Source organism: Lissotriton helveticus, chromosome 8 (genome assembly GCF_964261635.1).
Source record: "Lissotriton helveticus chromosome 8, aLisHel1.1, whole genome shotgun sequence".
Taxonomy (NCBI): domain Eukaryota; kingdom Metazoa; phylum Chordata; class Amphibia; order Caudata; family Salamandridae; genus Lissotriton; species Lissotriton helveticus.
The window spans coordinates 678899421-678913405 of NC_136069.1; positions in this window are offsets into that span (position 1 = coordinate 678899421).

The window sequence follows — 13985 nt, forward strand, 5'->3', positions numbered from 1 at the left end:
CCCACCACCACCACCACCTCCTCATGGGAAGAGAGGACCACCTCCCCAGGTCCTGACCAACACTGAGGAGGAAGAGGAAGAAATGGATGAGGAGGGAGAAGAACCACAATTTTTAGAAGAGTTGCCCCGGGTTTCCAGAAAGAAAGCCAGTTTCATCTGGCAGTTTTTTTCAATACCTCGTGGCCAAAAAAAAGTCAATGCGAGGTATGTCACCTGCCTCATATGCAAGGAACAATTGTCCAGAGGGACGGACAAAAAATATAGCTATGGAAATCACACAATGCACAGGCACATGACAAGGAAACATCCCCTAAATTACAGCCGGGCGGAAATAAGGGATATGCACGACAATCCAAGACCAACTCCTGTGGCCAGACCAACAATACCGATTTCTCTAACACCAGAAGAGGCAGGGGAAACTGTGCCAAATATTCAAGAAAATTTTGGGCACATGATTCACTTATGTATGCACTGTCGTGCATTATTAGCTTGTGGCAACATGAGCATCAATGCACTCAACCTGGCGTATGAACACCATGATTGCCCTAACCGCCCCCAGTAATTTTTTTTTGCTCCTGTTGAGCCCTTTTCAACGCCTGTTTTTTGTTGTTTCCCCCCCCCAAAAAAAACCAAAAAAAATATAAAATCGTTCAAAAAATACAAAAAAAACAAAAAATGTTCAAAAAAAAAAAAATATATAAAACAACAAAAATATAAAAAAAAAGTTCTTTTCAGAACTACCTTCCCTTTCCAAAAAAATTGCTAGAATGTTTAGCACTCTGGCAAGCTCTATTTCTTTTGGTTCGCTTCCGGGTTAGCTTCCCGGTACGCGGACCGGGAGCTAACCAAAAAAATTAAAAAAAAAAAAAGTGTAAGTATAAGGAAAGGAAACAGAGAGTGATGTTAAAAGAAAGACAGCTATAGGGAGTAAAGAAGAGATACTGTTTAATAGATCTATTTACCGAAGAAAAGACAGAAGAGGGTATAATTGTGAAAAACAAAATAGATAACGAAGTGAAAGAAAAAAAACAAGAGAGTATAACATTAACAAAGAAGAGTTTCTTGGAGAATGTGAGTGAATGTTCAAAATAAGATTAAAACATGAGGAATAACAGAGAGAAAAAATAGAAAACAGAAAACAAAAAATAACAGAAAAAGATTAATTGAAACAGCAAAGAAATGTAATTAACATAGAGCCATATCATCAACATAGGCAATAAAAGTTTTGCAGCTTTTATTGGCAGAAATGTGTCGCTAAAGCTGCTTTTGTGGCAGAAAACTGCCACTAAAACCACTTTTGCACCAGTTTTCTGCCAATAAAAAGAGCAATAATTTTATTGGCTGTGTTCATAATATTCCCCTTAGTGTGCTTCAACTACACAGAGAAAGCATTATGAACAAGTAGTGATAGAGTGATCAGTCAAAGACACTAAGAGTAATAGAGACGCAGTGAGTGAACAAGAGTGAGGAACTATGAGAAGAGAGGGACTGAGAAAAAGAGTGGAAGGAGTTGAGTAAGTAGGTAATAGAGAAAGGAATGAGGGAAGTAGCAAAGGCAGGAAACTGAGGGTTAAAGAAATGAAGCAGTGGAACTAATAGTAGTTAAATGTTATAGAAATGTAACGAAAACAGTACAAAATATTTACCTTATAATTGTCGTTAAATTACTCACTTTTTGTTTTTATACTTTCAATCTGTGAAAGAGAGAACAAACATTTGAAAAATATTAAAACATGTATTTAAAAATTAGAAAAGACAAGGGAAAAGATTGAAGGACAAACAGTTTTTCAACAACTTTGACACTTACAGAAGCTTCTGCTTCTCCAGGCCCCCTACACAGTCCTAAAGATATACATTTTAAACTAACAGTATCTTGATGCAGATGAAGTGAGGCCTATCTTAAAACATGGTGCATCTTTTGCATTGCTGTTGTTTCAGAAAAGTGTCGCAAGACACTAAAATTTTAAATAATTGCTTCAGGATGCCAATAAGATGTCTACTATCCAGAGGTTTGTTTCAGGTGAGGCCTACTCAGGGTTGCAGATGAGATTTACACTTGTTGAAGAGTACAGAGGAGATAATACATGTGAAGGTCTACCAATGAAGTGAGTCATGTCCACTGCACTCTTCAACAAAGTCCAAACCTCCTATGTTTCCCTGGACAGACCTAAACTTGATCTGCACAATGTGATTCGTAATGATAGGAAACACAGGTGATGTAATTGAAATACGTGCAATTTATTTTGCTCATTTCACAATCACATCACTTGTGTTTCCTTTGCTTAGGTATCTCATTGTGCAGATGTAGTCTAGCATATGAAAGAATACGCAGAAGTGCAGCACTGCATGCAACAACTTTGACACTTACAGAAGCCTCACCTTCTCCATGCCTCCTACACAGTTCTACATATACATCATAAATGCAAACAGTACAGAATTAATTATACATGTTAAATGGTTTATTTTTGCTGTTCTCAGAATGTATCAAAATTCACTAAAAACAGTGACTTGAAGGTATTCATCATATAACAGCGGGGAAAAAAAAAACACAATCAAAATGATTGTGTTTAAAAAACCCATACAACATCAGAAATCAAAATTCAGAACTCCTTAAAGTTAACTTACTTTCCATGACGTCCAAGGATGTCCTATGAACAGCTTACACTCTTTTGTGCTGTTATTACTTTCAGCCCGCCACTTTCTGAAAGAAAATCTCCATCGTTTTTAAAAACACGTTACATGCAATAAATGACTTCTTGCTCTCTACCACAAGTTTCCACAAGGCCAAATCTGGTCAGAGCCATTTATAACTCTTGGATTTCTTGTAAGCCAATCCCGTCATTTGGCATTTCCGCAACTTTCAGAATTAAAATGTTGAAGATCATTTTCACAATCCTGGAATAGTAATATCTTCCCCTTCTTGCTCAGTCATGTTCTACATTTCCTATGACACTGATACTGCTTACTATGAAGCAGACTTACACTACCTCTATGACTACTACAATTATTTAATTCTCTACATCACTTTTAATCACAAAGCAATGTAAAACAGTAGACAGCATTGCAGACTTACATTCCCTCTACTCCATGTTTTGATTGGCTGCTTCAATTAGCTTATAAAAAGAAACAGTTTTTCTGAACTCATTCAAAGTGCACGTATTTCTCCATGACGTCCAGTCCTATGGTTAGAAGTTATGTCTCTGAACTACACTTATCCTCAAGGCCAAATTGTGTAGGAGCCATTAGAACTTCTTGAAATTCCACAGAGCACATCCCGAGATTATTTCCCTAAAATTTTGGTTTTAAAAACACCAGGTAAGAGTTTTTAAGGTCATACGGCAATTTTTTTTTGAAAATTAAAACAGAATCATTGCAGAATGACCAGCCATTTCTAGACTTTAAATAAGCTGTGTAATGTCCTGATGTTATTGAAGGGCCGTCATGATATATAATTGCTGCAGTTACAAAAGTCCTTCCTGATATTGACAACTGCGAAGCTACAAAATTTTTAATTAAAGTTGTCAATTTTGTTCCATCAGGCCTACATCGTTGGAACATTAAAATGACATACTGGCCATATGTTCGTATAAATAATGTGGACATCATTTCAGATTTACATTGGCTACACTCCATGTTGTGATCAGCTGCTTTTACTAGCTTATTAAAGGAGACTGATTTACTGTCTGGCAAAGTTAAATATATAAATCTTTCTGAGTCTACACTAGTAGTACTTGATACCATACAGTTCTCGCAGTCATGCTGCCATTGATAAGAAAGCCCAAACAGCTGATCTACATCTACACCTTCAGCATGTAATACATCAAGCATATACATTAAAAACTCCTGACAATCTTGCTGAATATTTTGAGAGAATTGTGTTTGGCCTGAACATCTGTCTAACAGATTTCGAATTTCAGACACACTTTCTATGTTTCTTCTATCAGTGCTACATTTCTCTAACACAGAATTTAACAAACTGCAAAATCTTTGATCAGAATTGACCACAATCTCTTCTTTTACATTTTCTAGAGAAAACAAAACATTAACCACTACATTAGCATAGCAGTTGACACCAGAACTGTTTTCAAATTGAAAACCAACAACATCTTCAACAGAATCCTTTTTGTTTCTGCTAGTAATTTTAGGTTCATCGACTTTTCGCCTTTTTGCTACAACCTCCCCAGTATTGGTCACATTTCTTCGTTTCCGGCCTACCACACGTTTCTCAAACAAAGGATACTGAGGCAAATGTGGCGCATACTCTCTTCTTAACCTATTGTATTCCTTAACACAATCTAGATCAGCACAAATGTTTGTGACATCACACTCAATCAAGTACAATCCCGATAAAGTTCTAACTCGTGACAATGCCACATATGCCATACCCTCCTTGAACACAGAACTGCCAATATTCACCAATGCACTGTCTACACTTAAACCTTGCGATTTATGGATTGTCACCGCATATGCCAAGCAAACAGGAAACTGCTTACGGCGAACATATAAGTCTTTTACAAGCAAAAATCTAGCAGAACAACGAGCAATTAGCTGTACTTCCTCAATGCCATCAAATTTAATTTTTAAAAATTCAATTCCATCTCTATTTCTGTATTTCACAAAATCAACAACATTACCCATTGATCCATTTACCAGACCTCTTTCAACATGTAAATTCCTTCTTAAAATTATACGGCAGTTCAAGCACACATTCAGAGTCTTTTCAAAACCTGCAGTTTTAGATATACTCTTCTCTAATGAATCCAATTTTGTTTTCAGATTCTCAGACAAAATAATTGTTGATGCCATATGCTCTACTCTGTCAATAGCTTCCAGTTTCACAATCTCTTGCTTTTCTAAATGCAACATTTTGTTGTTAAATTTGGCACATTCTGCAAGAGTTGGCATCAAACATATTCCAGATTTCTTCTCAGTAATTTTCTGAAAAATATTCTCAGGCACAACATCTTGTTCTGGATATAAATTTGACAGTAATCGTGCATGTAAAGCTTCTTTCCCATGCTCGGTCACTTTTCCAATTCTAACATCTTGTAGAATAGTCTTGTAAACTTCATCCTTCGCCTGACGCATATTTTCATGCAGTTCAGCATAATTGAAGTTTAGCCATATATTGACGTTGCCAATGCTGCCTAGGCACTTCCTGGTATCTTCATGCGTGAGCATTTTGAACACAGGTTGCCCTTTCACTGGTGTCAGCTGCAGAAGATCTCCGAAAACAATGATGTGTTTGCCACCAAATAACACATCATACTCTGTTTTGAGAACTTCTTGCATCCTCAAATGCACAAAGGCAAGCATGACATTGGAAACCATGCTTACTTCGTCAATGATAAGAAGTTTCATTTTCCTCAAGATTCTTGAAACTTCAAAACAAGCATCTCCAGATAGCTTGTGATATTGTAATTTGTTGTCATGCTCCACTGGCAGCATCAGTAAACGATGTAAAGTAATCCCTTTAATATTATGTGCTGCCAGTCCAGTTGGAGCAGTGACAACACAAGACAGCGATGACTCTGTCCTTTCCTGCAAATAGCATGAAATTGCTTTAATGAGGAAACTTTTTCCAGTTCCCGCTTCTCCACTCACGTACAGTCGGACAGGCTTCAACGACGTACATGAGCACTCTTTCTTATCATGACTTAATCCATGATCAATTTGCATGGTAACTTCGTCATATATTTTCCTCTGCTCAACGTTGAGTTGTCTTTCCAACTCTTCTAAGTTAACCGCATCCTCTTGAGCATGTGCCATGGCTCTTTCCACTTCATTCATAGCAGTGGCAGCTTCATTTTCGATAACAGGTCCTCCTAGTGGATCCTGACTCAATGAAGCAGAACTCTGACTGTCCTGAGAACTGTCTCTGGCAATCTCGGCTGCAATCGTTGCTTCCTGCTCAATTTCCGCATTCAACATTTCTACATATTTGGGAAAACAGGACATTCTATGGTCTCCTTGGCGGCATTGAAAGAGTCTTCGTAACAGAGGAAATCTCCAAGCAGTTCCTCTTCTGCACGCCAAGGCTTGAAAAGTTGCAAAAGTGCTAAATAGAAAAACTCCTTTTTTTCAGGAGATTCGCCACTCAATTTTCGATGGTTTACCAAGTGGCATTTTCTTTGCTTGACCAGACATCCCTCACTTCCTATTACAGCATACACTCCTTTCTCAGTATCTTCTTTGATGTTCCTCTTGAATATGTAATTTTGAAGAACCTCATACAGACAAACATTCTCGAGGTGAATGCTTCGATTTGGATAATATGTATCCAACATGTTGGTCTTCAAAATGTCGGTACTGTTTGGCTCCTTTTCCGCCAAATACTCAATTTCCCGCACAGGTTTGAGAACTCGATTACGCGTTGCAGCAAGACCAAGACTCGCCCAAACGATACTCCTGGACTTGGCATAGAGACTTGCTGAAGACAACCGGTCAGAACATTTGTACGCTCCGATTTCTCGATGTGACAACATTTTCAGACTGAAACTGTACAACTTCTTGCTGAGGCTCTTTTCATGGGAAATGTCCTCCCACATATCCTTCAATTCTGTCTTCTCTTTTTTGGTGATGTAAGACGTCACATACCGAGCCACAGCCATACAGTTATCAGCCACAAACTGTATATCCATGTTAGCATTCCACATGGACAAAATCACCGGGTTGTAGTCGTTGATGTACTTGGACTCTTCGTTCCTCTTCAAATTGTAAGTGTTTTTAGGTGATTTCTTCATGACATTGTGTCGCAGCGAAGACATCAAACTGTTTACTCTTCCTTTAGAAATCACCGGTCGTGGAAAGCCGAAACGACATTTAGTGTAGAACTTGTCCTTGTTTCGGAATTTACGACGGCAGTACTTTCCACATCGATGGCTTTGGAAACGCAGAACTTTTTCTCTTAGGCTTTTCTTCTCCTTTGCGTTTGGAACAGCACACGTAGAATACTGTTGGATGAAACTCATCACTGAGTCTTCTGGATCCGTTCCAAATTTAGGTGCATCCTTGATCCACAGCAACATATGTATATGAGGAGCACCTCTTGCTTGGTACTCCTTTCTCCAGAAGAAATCCAACACCTCTCCAAGAGGTGGATTCTTCTTATTCATGATGAAAGACATCATAGCTTCAAATCTATGATTGAAGTACCTACATACATTGACTGGATCCAAAGAGCACAGTTCTCCGGGTGTCTTGAATTCGATGTTATCTACGTTAGCATTTGCCTCTCGTAGAAATTCAAGTAAGTCTTCCCAGCCATACTCGGCACAGCTCAGAGTGAGGAACCATGTGGGAGTACCTAAGTTCCTCAACATACATTTTAAATCACCGTGATGACGGTACCAGTACTCATTAGTACCACGCTGACACGCCATGAGATTAATCAGGTGAGAATCCAAAATACTGTCTTGGACATTGACTTTATCCATAAAGTCACTTGCCGAGATGTTTTGCATGTGTATACCACTTTTCAAGATGTGGTTCACTGCATATGACAGTCCAGACAGATCGCTTTCAAACAGGAGATGAAACAAATAAGGAATGCATTGTCGAAACCTAGCATCTCCTGCATACAATCGCAAAGTCCGGTATTCAGAAGCAGGAATTTGATGAGGTCGCTCATCATATCTTCCTCCCTGACCTGTTGGAAAAAGCTGTGGGAAACACCGAGCTTCCAAACTTTCCTCCCAAACACTAATGGGACTCCCTTTGGCTTGTTTCATTTGAAACAACTCAATAGCATTCCCCATGACTTCCTTGGAATGCAAAGGATGAACACTATAATGTTCATATATTTCTTCACTAGTAGAGGGTTCTACTTTCTCAATTTGACCAGCACACAAATCGCTATCCTCTTCCTCACTTACTTCCTCTTCTGCAACATATACATTCTTATAGTATTTATTATTTTTTTTCAAATACAATGTTGCCTTTTTAACTTTCCTAACATCTACTAAATCTTGCCATATTTTCTTATTCTTTGTCGGAACCCCATTAACTAAGATAACCAGAGGTTCCTCTTCCACTTTTTCTACTCCAATTGTGTTAATGTTTTTCTTCAAATCTAGAGGCAAATAAACAACTCTTCCCTTTAATCCTCTCTGTAAATCTGATGGAGGCAATTTCCCTGTCTTTGGCTCCATTCTTACAATAGCCTGAAAGGGATGGATACTTTGAATCAAAATAGATTCATAAGTATTTAAATCCTTCAATTCAGAAGGAATCTCAACCAATTCCAGATTATTATGAACTGCTCTAGCAGGCATCTGGTTTTGATTTAATTTGCAACAACAATAACTACACACACGTTGATCCAATCCCAAATCAAAACAATTTTCTACCATCAAGTATGTTGCGAAATCCTTCCATTCACTATTATTTTCCCTTTCACTTTTTGCATATAAATCCACTAACTTAGTCTGATTCTTATAATAAGTGCGTCGACAACACACACAAGTGAAATTAGGCCTCTCACTTGATTTCACCTCAAACGTCGCAATTTCCCTCTGGAAATTATCTGTACTGGAAACCTGTACACTATCTTCCACATGACCCTCTTCTTCTTGCTCAATTTCAACATTCTCCTCTTTACTTCCAAAGTAACAAAACTCAATTTCTTCACATATATTCTTCACATCTATTTCAGAACCATGCAAAAGAGCAGCGCATAAGTGTTTAAGCATAATTGCTGGACTCTTAGCATAATACAACATTCTAACTAATTTCCTCACTTTATTATGATGCACTGCTAGCATCCTGAAATGATGAAAAACACTCTGGCATACTCTCCTGGAAAGACAAGCCAGTGAATGACCATGCAAACCTGTCACTTCTCTTACTCTGCAAGGATCTAATTCTTGCAACAACCTTATTTTCTGCTTCAAACTTTTCTTATTAAATGACCGTACAAAATCACAAAGCAAATTGATGGAATCCTGTCGCACACTGCAAATACTACTACACTTCCAGGTGTACACAGGACCCTTAGCACGTCTTCCTAAAACCTCATTACCTAACACCTCTTCTGCCTCTGTTGTCACAAGTTTTTCTTTTTCAACTGGACAACCATCTTTCACTTCATAAGCACGACCACTGGTGTCAACTGCATGCACCAAATCATTATCCTGGAAATAACTCTCCTCATTAAAAAATGCCTCACAGCTTGAACTATGCATCCATTCTCCAGAAAAAACTTCACAAAAATTACTACGATTAACTATTCTCTTCCATCTACTATTTCTTTTGAAATCATAAATTGCCTTGTTTAGCTTCCTAATTCTATTGATTATCAAAATAAATAACTTACGTTTAATTTCAAATGCCTGATCAATAACTTTCTCAACTTTTTTTTTTCTCTTATAAAAAACCATTTTCTGTTGACCTTTCTTCATATTTTTTAACAAATTGCCAATTATCCTGTTGCGGAACATTCGTTTACGAATCTCCCTAAACTGTTGTTTCCTTCTACTATCATGCACAGAGTTATCTCTTGCTCTAGCAGTAACATTTTTGATTGGCCTTTCCTTTCCATTTGAATTCCTTCTCGTTTTATGGACTGAAACATTTTCTGTAGTAATATTTTTTTTACTACACATATTTCTTATGAAATGTTTTGTGCTCTTACCCGGTGCTTTCTTCGTGACTTGACAAATCTTTTTGTTAGAGGACTGCTGCTTATTTTCTTTCACCTGCTGTCTTTGACGTTTTGCAGCCTTTCTCTGTCTTTCTATTGTTGGCATGGTGAAATCTTGAAATGATCTGCAGTTGAATCTGTGGTAAAATATAATAAAAAATGTTATTAACCATTATTACCAAACAGTAAAACAATAACAGTGATCAAAAACTTAACACACTACTTGACATTTTGAATAGAAGATTTTTTAGTCCTTGCAAATTTACAATACAGAAATAGCAGAAAAGAAATGACATTTATATTTATGTTACCTATGCTATTTTATATGTGAATCTGATCTAATTTTATGAGCATATTTTAATATTTTATTGAAGACACTACACATAACCTGCTTTTGAAGGTGTCTTTATTTTTAAATTAAACGGTTTACCTTTTTACTTTTTATTAATTATAAATTTTAAAAATAAATGTTTATACTTCCATAGGCTCAAGCAGGTCAGCTTCCCATCCTATGTCATATAATTCGGACAAATCTGCATCCTCATCACGCTCTTCTTCATCCTCAGGATTTAAATCATCCAAGGGATCAACATCCACTGATGTTTCAATTACAAGTTCAATGATGAGGTCAAAATCAACTGATTGCAGATTGTCGCTCATGTTGAGGTTGTCTTTATCTTTAAAGAAAGATAACAACAATGAGATGTTGCAGAGTAAGAGACAAATCTCAGAGATTATAATAGTAAAATTGTTTAACAAGACTAATATTTTGCAGCTATTATTTAGCCATGTCCAACAATGCTGAGCAGGTGAAGACTATGTCTAAATTTTCAGTAAACAGGACTCATTTCTTCTTAACCTTGGATAAGCCTCACCGACTCTGTGTGTCCTGCACATACTTAAATGTAAAGGGGCAGATTTATGTTAAATGGCACATCCCCAGGCATGCACCAGTTAACGTGCACCACTACTCTGCCACCCATGGTGTGCCGTATTTACAATCAGATAGGAGAAAGCTTCGTCAAAACCCTGCGCCTGCTTTAAGCAGGCATAGGTCTTGACGCAACATTATGGAGATGGGGCACCCCTGAGCCTTGCTTGAGCTGCATCGCACTTGCGATACAACTCCAGCAATCACTACCTTTACAGCACAGATACGTCACGCATCTGTGCATTTTTGCCCCATGATGCCCCGCATTCTAAATGCAGCACACCATGGGTGGCGGAACAGCGGCGCAGGATGACTGACACATCCCTGGTGATGCACCAGTCATCATAAATCTATCCCTAAGCTTCTTATCTTGTTACAGATGAACCGCCATATGTAGCATGAAACTATTTTGCATTTCCTAAATAGCGAATTTTAAGGAATAAATAGCAATTCTTTACCATTCCTAATTTGCAATGAGCAAATTGCTAATTGCAAGTTACCCATTCATTTCCATGGGCTAGGAGGCTCATAGGAATGAAGGTTTAATTTGCGATTAGCAATTTGCTCATCACAAATTAGGAATTTTTCCAAGGGTGCAGGGGTGTCTCAAGAACACCCTGCTGCACCCCTGAAAAAGAAATTTGGGGGCATATGGCACACATACATGCCCTAAGGGCATGTGTTGGCGTCATATGGGACCTTTTGTTTTTTTGAAAAAAAGCTTTTTGAAAAGAATTCACAAATTACCACCAATTTACCACAATAGTTTCCAAATCCTTAATGTCATTTTTTACATATTTTTTGTTTGATACATTGCATTTAAGTAGTCACAAAATTTGCAAATCCTTCAGTGCAATTGCAAAATAAGGAATAGCAAATTTTGCTACTCCTTATTTTGCATCAAACTTGTTTGATACATACCATTTGTCTAATAAACATTCGCAAAGGCCGAAATTCGTAGAATTTTGATCTTTGCGAATGCTAATTAGCTTGATACATATGGCCCCAAGTGAGGCCTGTCTTGCGACATGGTGCATCTTTTGCATCACTGCTGCATCAGTTTCATGTGGTACGTTTTTTTTACACCATGACATATCTGCCTAAATGCATCAATTTGTAATGTTGTCGCCTCATAGCAAATCTTTTGCGCCACCGCTGCATCATAAAAGTGACGCACAGTGGCACAAAAGAGGCATACACCTATCATAAATCTGTCCCTAGCATTTTAAATGATTAATCCAGGATGACGATAAAGTGTGGCCTATCCAGAGGTTTGTTTAAGGTGAGGCCTACTCAGGATTGCAGATTAAAGTTACGCTTGATGAAGAATACAGAGGAGATAATACATGTAAAGGCCTACCAATGAAGTAAGTAATGTGCACTTTATTGCGCCAGTCATCATAAATGTATCCCTAAGCTTCTTATCTTGTTACAGATGAACCACCATATGTACCATCAAACTATTTTGCATTTCCTAAATAGCAAATTTTAAGAAATAAATAGCAATTATTTACCATTCCTAATTTGCAATAAGCAAATTGCTAATTGCAAATTAGCACCGCCGCTGCATCATAAAAGTGACGCACAGAGGCACAAAAGAGGCATACACCTATCATAAATCTGTCCCTAGCATTTTAAATGATTAATCCAGGATGACAATAAGGTGTGGCCTATCCAAAAGTTTGTTTAAGGTGAGGCCTACTCAGGATTGCAGATTAAAGTAACGCTTGATGAAGAATACAGAGGAGATAATACATGTAAAGGCCTACCAATGAAGTAAGTAATGTCCACTTTATTGCGCCAGTCATCATAAATGTATCCCTAAGCTTCTTATCTTGTTACAGATGAACCACCATATGTACCATCAAACTATTTTGCATTTCCTAAATAGCAAATTTTAAGGAATAAATAGCAATTCTTTACCATTCCTAATTTGCAATGAGCAAATTGCTAATTGCAAATTACCCATTCATTTCCATGGGCTAGGAGGCTCATAGGAATGAAGGTTGCAATTTGCGATTAGCAATTAGCTCATCACAAAATAGGAATTTTTTCAAGCGTGCAGGGGTATCTCAAGAACACCCTGCTGCACCCCTGAAAAAGAAATTTGGGGGCATATGGCACACATACATGCCCTAAGGGCATGTATGGGCGTCATATGGGACCTTTTGTTTTTTGGAAAAAAATGCTTTTTGAAAAGAATTCGCAAATTACCACAAACTAGAAGTTGGTGGTAGTTTCCAAATCCTTAATATCATTTTTTACATATTTTTTGTTTGATACATTGCATTTAAGGAATCACAAAATTTGCAAATCCTTCAGTGCAATCGCAAAATAAGGAATAGCAAATTTTGAATTAAGGACATTTTAAGTCATTTCCACATGTGCAGTGTTTTCAAATTATGATTTGAAAATCGTTTTTGGGGAAAAGTAATGGTTTGCAAATTTATGACAAGGACATAATGGTGTATGCTTCTCTATAAGGCATTTCAGTGTCTCTGATGTCATTTTTCCCATATTACATTATAAGACCTTTCCCCATGTAGCACATTCCTTGTAAATATGCTCCCACCTGTGCATGGCGAATTTAGATTTTGACTGTTTGAGTCACATAGCCATGTTAAAAGTGACCCAAAAAAATTGCAAAGTTTTAAAAAAACACATTCATGTGTCTTAAGGACATTTTAAGTCATTTCCCCATGGACAGTGTTTTCTAAGTGGCGCAAAAGAGGCATACACCTATCATAAATCTGTCCCTAGCATTTTAAATGATTAATTCAGGATGACAATAAGATGTGGCCTATCCAGAGCTTTGTTTAAAGTGAGGCCTACTCAGGATTGCAGATTAAAGTTACGCTTGATGAAGAATACAGAGGACATAATACATGTAAAGCTCTACCAATGAAGTAAGTGATGTCCACTTCATTGCGCCAGTCATCATAAATGTATCCCTAAGCTTCTTATCTTGTTAGACATCAACCGCCATATGAATCATATAACTATTTTGCATTTCCAAAATAGCGAATTTTAAGAAATTAATAGCGATTCTTTACCATTCCAAATTTGCGATGAGCAAATTGCTAATTGCAAATTACCCATTCATTTCCATGGGCTAGGAGGCTCATAGGAATGAAGGTTGCAATTTGCGATTAGCAATTAGCTCATCACAAAATAGGAATTTTTCCAAAGGTGCAGGGGTGTCTCAATAACACCCTGCTGCACCCCTGAAAAAGAAATTTGGGGGCATATGGCGCACATAAATTTTAACAACATTCCTTTACCTCAAAAACGATTTTCAAATCATAATTTCAAAACACTGCACATGGGAAAATTACTTAAAATGTCCTTAAGACACATAAAAGCGTTTTTTGATTGCCTTTGCAGCATGTTTGTATCACTTTTAACATGGCTATG